The sequence below is a fragment of the Podarcis tiliguerta genome, assembly GCF_965153285.1.
Source record: "Podarcis tiliguerta genome assembly, chromosome: 13".
NCBI lineage: Eukaryota > Metazoa > Chordata > Lepidosauria > Squamata > Lacertidae > Podarcis > Podarcis tiliguerta.
Window position 1 is genome coordinate 23,254,850 of NC_139546.1, and position 7,608 is coordinate 23,262,457.

Genomic DNA, 7,608 nt, shown 5'->3' on the forward strand with positions numbered 1-7,608 from the left:
CAGGAGGGCTAATACTAATCAGCAGTCAAAGACACTTGCTGGAGAGAGAGAAATGACTAAGTATTTGCCTGGACTGGTGTTCTGTCATGGGTGTGTGATGCTGAAACTCTGAGCGATCCTTGCCCCCACCCCCCACCCCGCAAGGAGGCTTGAAAGAAAAAGTGTTGAAAGCACTTTGCAGGCTGAGAGGTACTACCGAAATGATTAACAAACAGAAAGTTCTACTATTACTATTAGGAACGTTCAGAGAATGCGCCTTAGAACTTCTCTGAAAACCACACCCGATAGAATGATAGGGTGAGCAGAATCATGAAAACGGTGGCTGCGTCTCTTGTCTCTGGAGAAAGAGAGGCAACAGGGGCTACATCAAGGCGGCAGCCAGCGCCTTTTCTCTTTCTGAAAGCAGCTTCCATGAATCCTGTGTGCTCTGACGCAGACTCACTGCAGGAAACAATCTTCAGAGCGGTTGCCTGCGCTTCAGTGCTTTTGGGCTCCCTCCAGGGAGTTTCCTCCTATACTTTCACTTTCAGTCGTAGCTGAGACTCCGGCGCCAGCCACTTCCGAGAATGCAGTACACTTTGGGTGGGACTGAAGTTGGGCTGCGCTCTATCCCTGCCAAGTGTATCAGTTACCCAATATCTGTGGCGTAACGTAACCCTTTTGTAACGTGCATTGAATTAAAATTAAAATTAAAATTAGAAATGTTGTCATCTGAAGTTTTCAGACAGCTTTATGATAATACTGGGAGCAGCTAAAATGGGCAAGGTTGGTGGATTATCTGTTGGTAAAGCATGAGACTCTTGATCTCAGGGTCGTGGGATAGAGCCCCACATTGGGCAAAAGACCCCTGCATTTGCAGGGGGCTGGACTAGATGACTCTCGTAGTCCCTTCCAACTCTACAATTCTATGATTCTATTATATTTTTCACAAACATATCCCTTCCAGCACTGCAGCCATCTGCTGATCACCACAATCATATATATTCATATATGATAAATAAAATGGTGTTTATTGTTGAACTGTTATAATATGCTGGTTGGGTAAGATGACTAAAGCTCCAATTAATTCTTAGAATAAAACCAAACACTTTTTCCTTTAGATGCCATCAATATTAGGATAGTTTGCATTTAATATAATACACTGATTTCTCTGATACTTGTGTAAAAGATCACCTAAAAATAAAATGAAAGTATAAGCACTGTGTATTTACCTAAGGTGGTTACCCAAGTGACAGCTTATCATTAAAATGCTTATCTATTGAGAAATATTGTATCTCACTAGACATAGGGATTTTTGCCCTCAGGATAGCATCACCATTTAGGATATAAATGTATGAACTTCTGGATTCTGTACTATATTTCAGGAATAGCAGACTGTCCCAAGTACACTTGAAGCAATATTGTTTCATACTGAGATTCTTGAATAGTTCTGTTCAGTAAGGATCACCAAATTGTCCACTCTGAAGTTGTAATGAAAAGTACCAATCACGCGTTAGTACTAAAAGGGTAAGTACACAGGGAATTCATGGATAATTTTCAGAGCTTCATTATATTGTGCTAAGTAAAATGCGTTTTTATCTTCTCTGAACTGGGTATATGACGCACACATGACGTTTACAGTACTTGATTTGTATCTCTTCCTACTGCTTCAATGATCCCAGAGATCTCTTCTTCAAGAGGTGTGTTCAGTTCCACAGTTGCATTTTCCCCACTCCCTTCTCCATTAGATAGGAAGAAAAATTTCCCAGATGGATGGATCTTTTCCAGGTGCCCCACAAAACAAACGGGCTTCCCAATGTACTGTGCCAACTGATTTGTGGCTACGCGATCCCAGGGTCCTTGCAGCAAGTCTGCCATTTCGGAATTGGAATCGGAACCCACCACAATCATATACTCTGAGCACAAGCTCAAAGCTCAAGCTCAAAGTGTTCAAGAATGCAGCTGTTGGAAACAGACAACTGAAACATTCATTTTAGAGAGGGGAGAGCTGTCCTTGAAAATGATTATTCATGAAACAACTGCCATGATTTCAAGACTCTGCAGCTTCAGAACTGCTTTTTTGAGTCAATAAAGCATACCACATCTGGTTGTTGTTTTTTTAAGTACTATGAAATGACTTCCAGAAGTGTGCACTTTGCACAGCAAGTTTGCATAAATTAAAATTTGGTAACTGAGTGGACAAGAGTAAAAAACAAAAACACAGAGGTAAACATTGCCGAGTTCAACCCAGCCAAGTGAAGTAACCATGCATCACTCTGAACTAGCAAAAGTTGTGAACTTTGTCACATAGGTTCCATTAACAAAAAGAGTGCAACAAGTAGCTATTGGTATAAATTGTCTTTGAAAATCACCATTGTTGAGAGGGCAGGGTTGAGGAGAAAATGCTGCTACTGCTGCAGGGAACCATCAGCCTTTGGAACATAAGCTATTTAGCTAGATGAACTGTACTGGGAGAAGAGAAAAACCCCATCCTTAAAATACATCAGTCAACAGCAGCAAGAACAATAATTTCCATCTGATCTCCCCGTCTCCAACCACATGCAACTCATATACGTCATGTATGAGTAACTCGTATAATTCATACTCATATACCTACTAACCCTATACCCATAACACATGAATGACGTAGGTGCTCCTGCCGTAATAAATCTATTGGTCTTTTTATGGTGCCACAAAACTCTTTCAATCAGACACAAGCTTTATAACGAGAGTTTTGCATTTATTTTCAGGCAGTATTTGTGCCATCTGGGTTTTGCAATCCACAAATAAGATTCAATTGGCCAGTCTTAAGTTTTGCTCTGTTCTTTCACCCATGCAACTTTTTCCAGAAAATATCACCATCCATGAACAGGAAGATAAGGAGGACCTTCTAGAGGAAGAGCAGGAAAATGATGAGGCAGAGAAAGAGGAGAACAATTCTGACTTGGGTGAAGAGGATTCTGAACTGAATGGAAATGCAGGTTTGTATGTGAGTGGCCTCTAAGAGGAAGCCGAGGATTTTATGTTCTGCAAAGAGTACTAATTCACTGCACGTGGGTCCTTCCCATGTATGTCACAGTGTTGGACATGTAATGTATAAGAACTGTAAAGTGCTATGTATTCAATTTTAATGTTAGATTCTCAAAACCATGGGCTACAGAACAGATCACTTGACATAGCTGTGCAGACAGGACCCGTCACAGGCAGCCAAAGTCAAACGTGGACAATCGAAGGGTTCTTGCAAGCGTGGTAGGGAATGAGAGGGAAATGAATAAAGTGGGAAACTGTGGGAATCGCCAGAGATGTAACTTTACAAACTGTGCTATAGTTTACAAACAATAGCCATTAACTGACTTTTCCTGTAACGCAGTGATGAAGGCATTTGAATTCAAGGACTCGGCGATAAGAACATATTAGAGCTGTGAATAGAGCTAGAAATCTTGAAGATTCAAGGTTATGTTCAAGAAGGACAGATAATTTCAGCAGATGCAGGAATTATTTAATGTTACTTGTCTTATCTCAAGCTTGACAATGTACTGCAGTGTTAATAATGTTACTTTTTATTTAAACGTGTTCCGCAAGTGGTGCCAAGTAACAGAGGCTTTAATTTTAAAATGTAGGAAATGCTTACCGGCTCTATGTCATGTTAGCAAGCATCGATATTTGAGGAAAGCTTATTTTTGACCCTTTTTATTTTCTTTCTTTAAAAGGTGTACATTGAACAGAGATTTTATTCTTTTTCTGTGTTGAATCACTGCCAACTTTTGCTGTTCCTTTGCAGTACAATTCACTGAGAACTGGGAGCCTGCCAACTCTCAGTTTGCAAAGGAACAGCAAAGGCGTATACCTGAAATTCCCTTTTAAATTTTCCTTTCCTTTTACCAAAATAAAAATAAAAATTAAACATGTGATTATGTGGATTTCTGTGCTGAAACAGAGACCTTAGTTTTAGAATGGAAAGCTTCAACTCCTATGGAAATTTTTGATGGCTAGAGAAGTTTACATTTTAGTATCAGAGTTTATTTTTTGTCTGCAAATATCCTTTTTTGGGGGGGGGGGTACTAAATGCAACCAAAAGGGGGGGGGGAATGAAACAAATAATAAAAGAAACATCTTAATTTTGAAACATCTCCTTTTCATTATGAGTTTGCACAGCTAAAACCAACACCACCAGCAGAACTGTGGACATCACTCTCAGAGGTCACTGGAAAAGCATACTTTGTCCTATTCTCCTTGTGTTTTTAACAGGACGGCAGCACCTTATAAGTGACTGGCTGAACCTGACTACTGTACTTACAGTCTGCATCTTGCAGGAGTCTTAAGTGCATGAGTTGTACATTGCAGCAAGGTTGCAGATGCAAGGTGGAGTTCTGCAAGCCAGAGATTTACAGTTTCACACTGTAAAACTCTCCCATGCTTGCCTTCCTTTATTGGCCCCACAAGAACACATAGTATTTAGAATAATTTTCTTTATCTTATCGACACTCATAGCGTTGCTGCCACTGTAATTACCCTCTTTTGGCACACAATGGGTTGGCAACTGTTATTATTGCAGGAATATTCTCACCGCTATCTTTTTTATTGGCAAGTCTCTTGTCATTTGGATGGAGACTGCACTGCATGTCATGGTTCACAACCTGGTTGGTTGTGATCCTGTACTAGTTGCAAGTATGCCTGCACTTACAATGGTGGCTGGCCACTTTTTTGGTTTTTGGGGCCTGAGTTAACCCTGATGCCCCCTTTAACAAGAGCATGAAGCACGACATCATTTTCACCCACAGAATGGATACTTCCCCCCCCCTATCCTCCTTGCATTCTAAAGCATCTTCCTTCAACACAGGAAGAAACTCCCGCAAGGCTAACTCTGCCCGCACATTAGAGGGACTCTTCCATTTATTTCCTATGATCAGTAACTGTTCGCAAAGATTCCTCCTTTAACTGCTGCAGGAACACCTCAAGCACACCAAAAACCCAAACTGTCCTGCGCTTCTTTGTCAAAATGTGTTATACAGTGGTACCTCGGGATATGAACGGGATCCGTTCCAGAGCCCTGTTCACATCCTGAACGGAACGTAAGACGCGACAGTGCATCTGCGCATGCGCAGGTCGCGTTTCGCCGCTTCCGCGCATGACGTCATTTTGACCGTCTGCACATGCGCGAGCGGCAAAACCAGGAAGTAACGCGCTCCGTTACTTCCAGGTCACCGCGGAGTGCAACCCGAAAGCGCTCAACCTGAAACGTATTTATCCCGAGGTATGACTGTTGGGAAAGATGGAGGGCACAAGGAGAAGGGGACGACAGAGGACGAGATGGTTAGACAGTGTTCTCGAAGCTACAAACATGAATCTGACCAAACTGCGGGTGGCAGTGGAAGACAGGAGTGCCTGGCGTGCTCTGGTCCATGGGGTCATGAAGAGTCGGACACGACTGAACGACTAAACAACAACATGACTGTTCTCCAGTCATGCTCATGTCACCTCTGGCTGTGTTGCAGCAGTACCTGTTTACCTTTTGAAGGAGAAGTAGATTGCTGGGGGGGGGGAGAGAAGGGGGTCGACTCTGTACATGACTACAATGCAGCAAATGCACACATCTATTTTGGGTGTAGACCAAAACATCAATCATTAGAACACACAGTGCACATGTGTTACTCTGTGGGTCAACTAAGAAGCTTCATGGGTTACCTATAACCTGCAGAGACAGGGCTGAATTTGTACCCATCTTCACTAATGGGGTACCTGCGCCCAACCCAGATGCTGTTGGAGGCTGCATGTTCCCCATTACCGTTGTGGAGCACCCACCAATTGTATACCAGGAACTTTGTGTGTGTGGAACCAGATGAAAGTGATGGCCATTTCGCCACCTGTTTTGTTGAGCGCATTACATAATTATAAATAATATGGTAAGGACTTTCACTATTAGTAGCAGCAATTACTGTCAAAATGACAAAAGTGCTGAGAAGCAGTTTGAAAAAGTGTGTATGGTAGAGAAACGATTACTACCAATAATACCTACAGTAATGATATAATCGCTTTTTTTTGCATCCTACGTACAGAAACTGCATTTCTCTGTTGGAAGGAAGGGTGAGGAGAACGGACACAATTTCATGTCATACATTTGAAACACAGACACCTTACCACAGTATTCAGTTTCCCTTGGATCAGAGAACAGAGAAACGGGAGAAGCTTGAGCCAGAACTCACAGGAGCTGCTGTCATTATTCTGGACTGACTTCTGCACAGGTCAGAGGACTGAAAGACAGAAACAGCAGTAGGAAAGCGATGCATGTGCTACCAGATGCTTTGGGGGAAATGGGGGGTGGGACACACAACTGCAAAAACAATGATTTTTCACAGAACAGAGTCTTTCTAAAATTCCACCTCATAATTATTTTCCAGATTTGAAAGAATCCTTCAAGATCCCACCAAGGATCAGTTGGAATTCCAATTGTGTGTGTGTGTTCCAGTCTTTCTCAAACTTGGGTACCCAGGCCCTCATCCGCCTCCACCATTATGTGGATGGAGATACCATTTAATGTAGTCTTTGACCACCTGGTGCCCTCTAACTATTTTGGAGTACAACTCCTATCAGCCCTAACTGGCTGGGCACCAGGTTGGCAAGGCTGATGCGGCTAATGCTAGTGCAACACTGAGGCAGAATTGCTATGTTTCTCCTCCACATGCCCTTTCCAGCATTTAGACAGGCTGTGGGGCTGTCACCCAATGTGAATACAAAGGGCTTGCTGGCAGAGGCGTACCTAGCAAGGAGCTGTATTGGCACATGCCCAGAGCAACATGCGGACGGGCTCCTTGCTACTCCGAGCCAGAGTGGAGAGATGCAACTTTTGTTTCCATCCCCATCGCTCAGCTTAGACACTGAGGTCCTCCTCTGAGGGCCTTCTGATGGTTCTCCCACTGTGAGAAGCGAAGTTGCTGGGAACCAGGCAGAGGGCCTTCTCGGTAGTGGCGCCCGCAACTATCTGGCTTTTAGAAGACATCTGAAGGCAGCCCTGTTTAGGGAAGTTTTTTAGGATTTATGTTTTTATTATATTTTTAGATATGTTGTAAGCTGCCCAGAGTGGCTGGGGAAACCCAGCCAGATGGGTGGGGTAATAATAATAATAATAATAATAATAATAATAATTCCCCCACGTGGCCAGCCTAGATACGCCGCTGGCTGCTAGATGCACCAAGGCAGTTCAGAAAAGGTTAATCTGCAAATAATGAACCGATGAACATGTGATGTGAGAGTCTGGCTGGGCCTTTGACCCTTCAACCTGCTAATGAGCCAGAAAATCGCTTGTGCCACTTCCTCATCCTTTGCTAAGTGCAGTACTCTGCGGGGGCAGGGTGGGGGGAGAACTGGGAAGCTCCTGTTACCAAACCTCCAGTACATTCTGTCCCTGCGTAGTCACTGGATGGGATTGTCTCAGGGACTCGCCCCCCTCCTTATTAGACCGGGAACCTTTGCTCCCCTTTGGCCTGGTTCCTGGAGCACAATCTGCTGCCCTAACACATATTCCTCCAGCTGCATGCATGCGTTTTGTTTTTTTGAATATAGCAGCAGCGCAACACTTCTTGCATTTCGAGGACTACCGTAGTTGCTGGCATAGCTCAAAGCTACATCTGC

General features: G+C 43.3%; 1 long non-coding RNA gene across 1 annotated transcript; it reads right to left on the reverse strand.

Annotated features, from left to right (window-relative positions):
* Positions 1 to 1,714: 1,714 nt before the first annotated feature.
* Positions 1,715 to 6,344, reverse strand: LOC310662060. Its single transcript, XR_014504239.1, has 2 exons — positions 6,118 to 6,344; positions 1,715 to 2,442 (listed from the first exon to the last, which is right to left on the reverse strand). It is a non-coding gene; the product is annotated as an uncharacterized lncRNA (long non-coding RNA).
* Between the last annotated feature and the right edge of the window lie 1,264 nt (positions 6,345 to 7,608).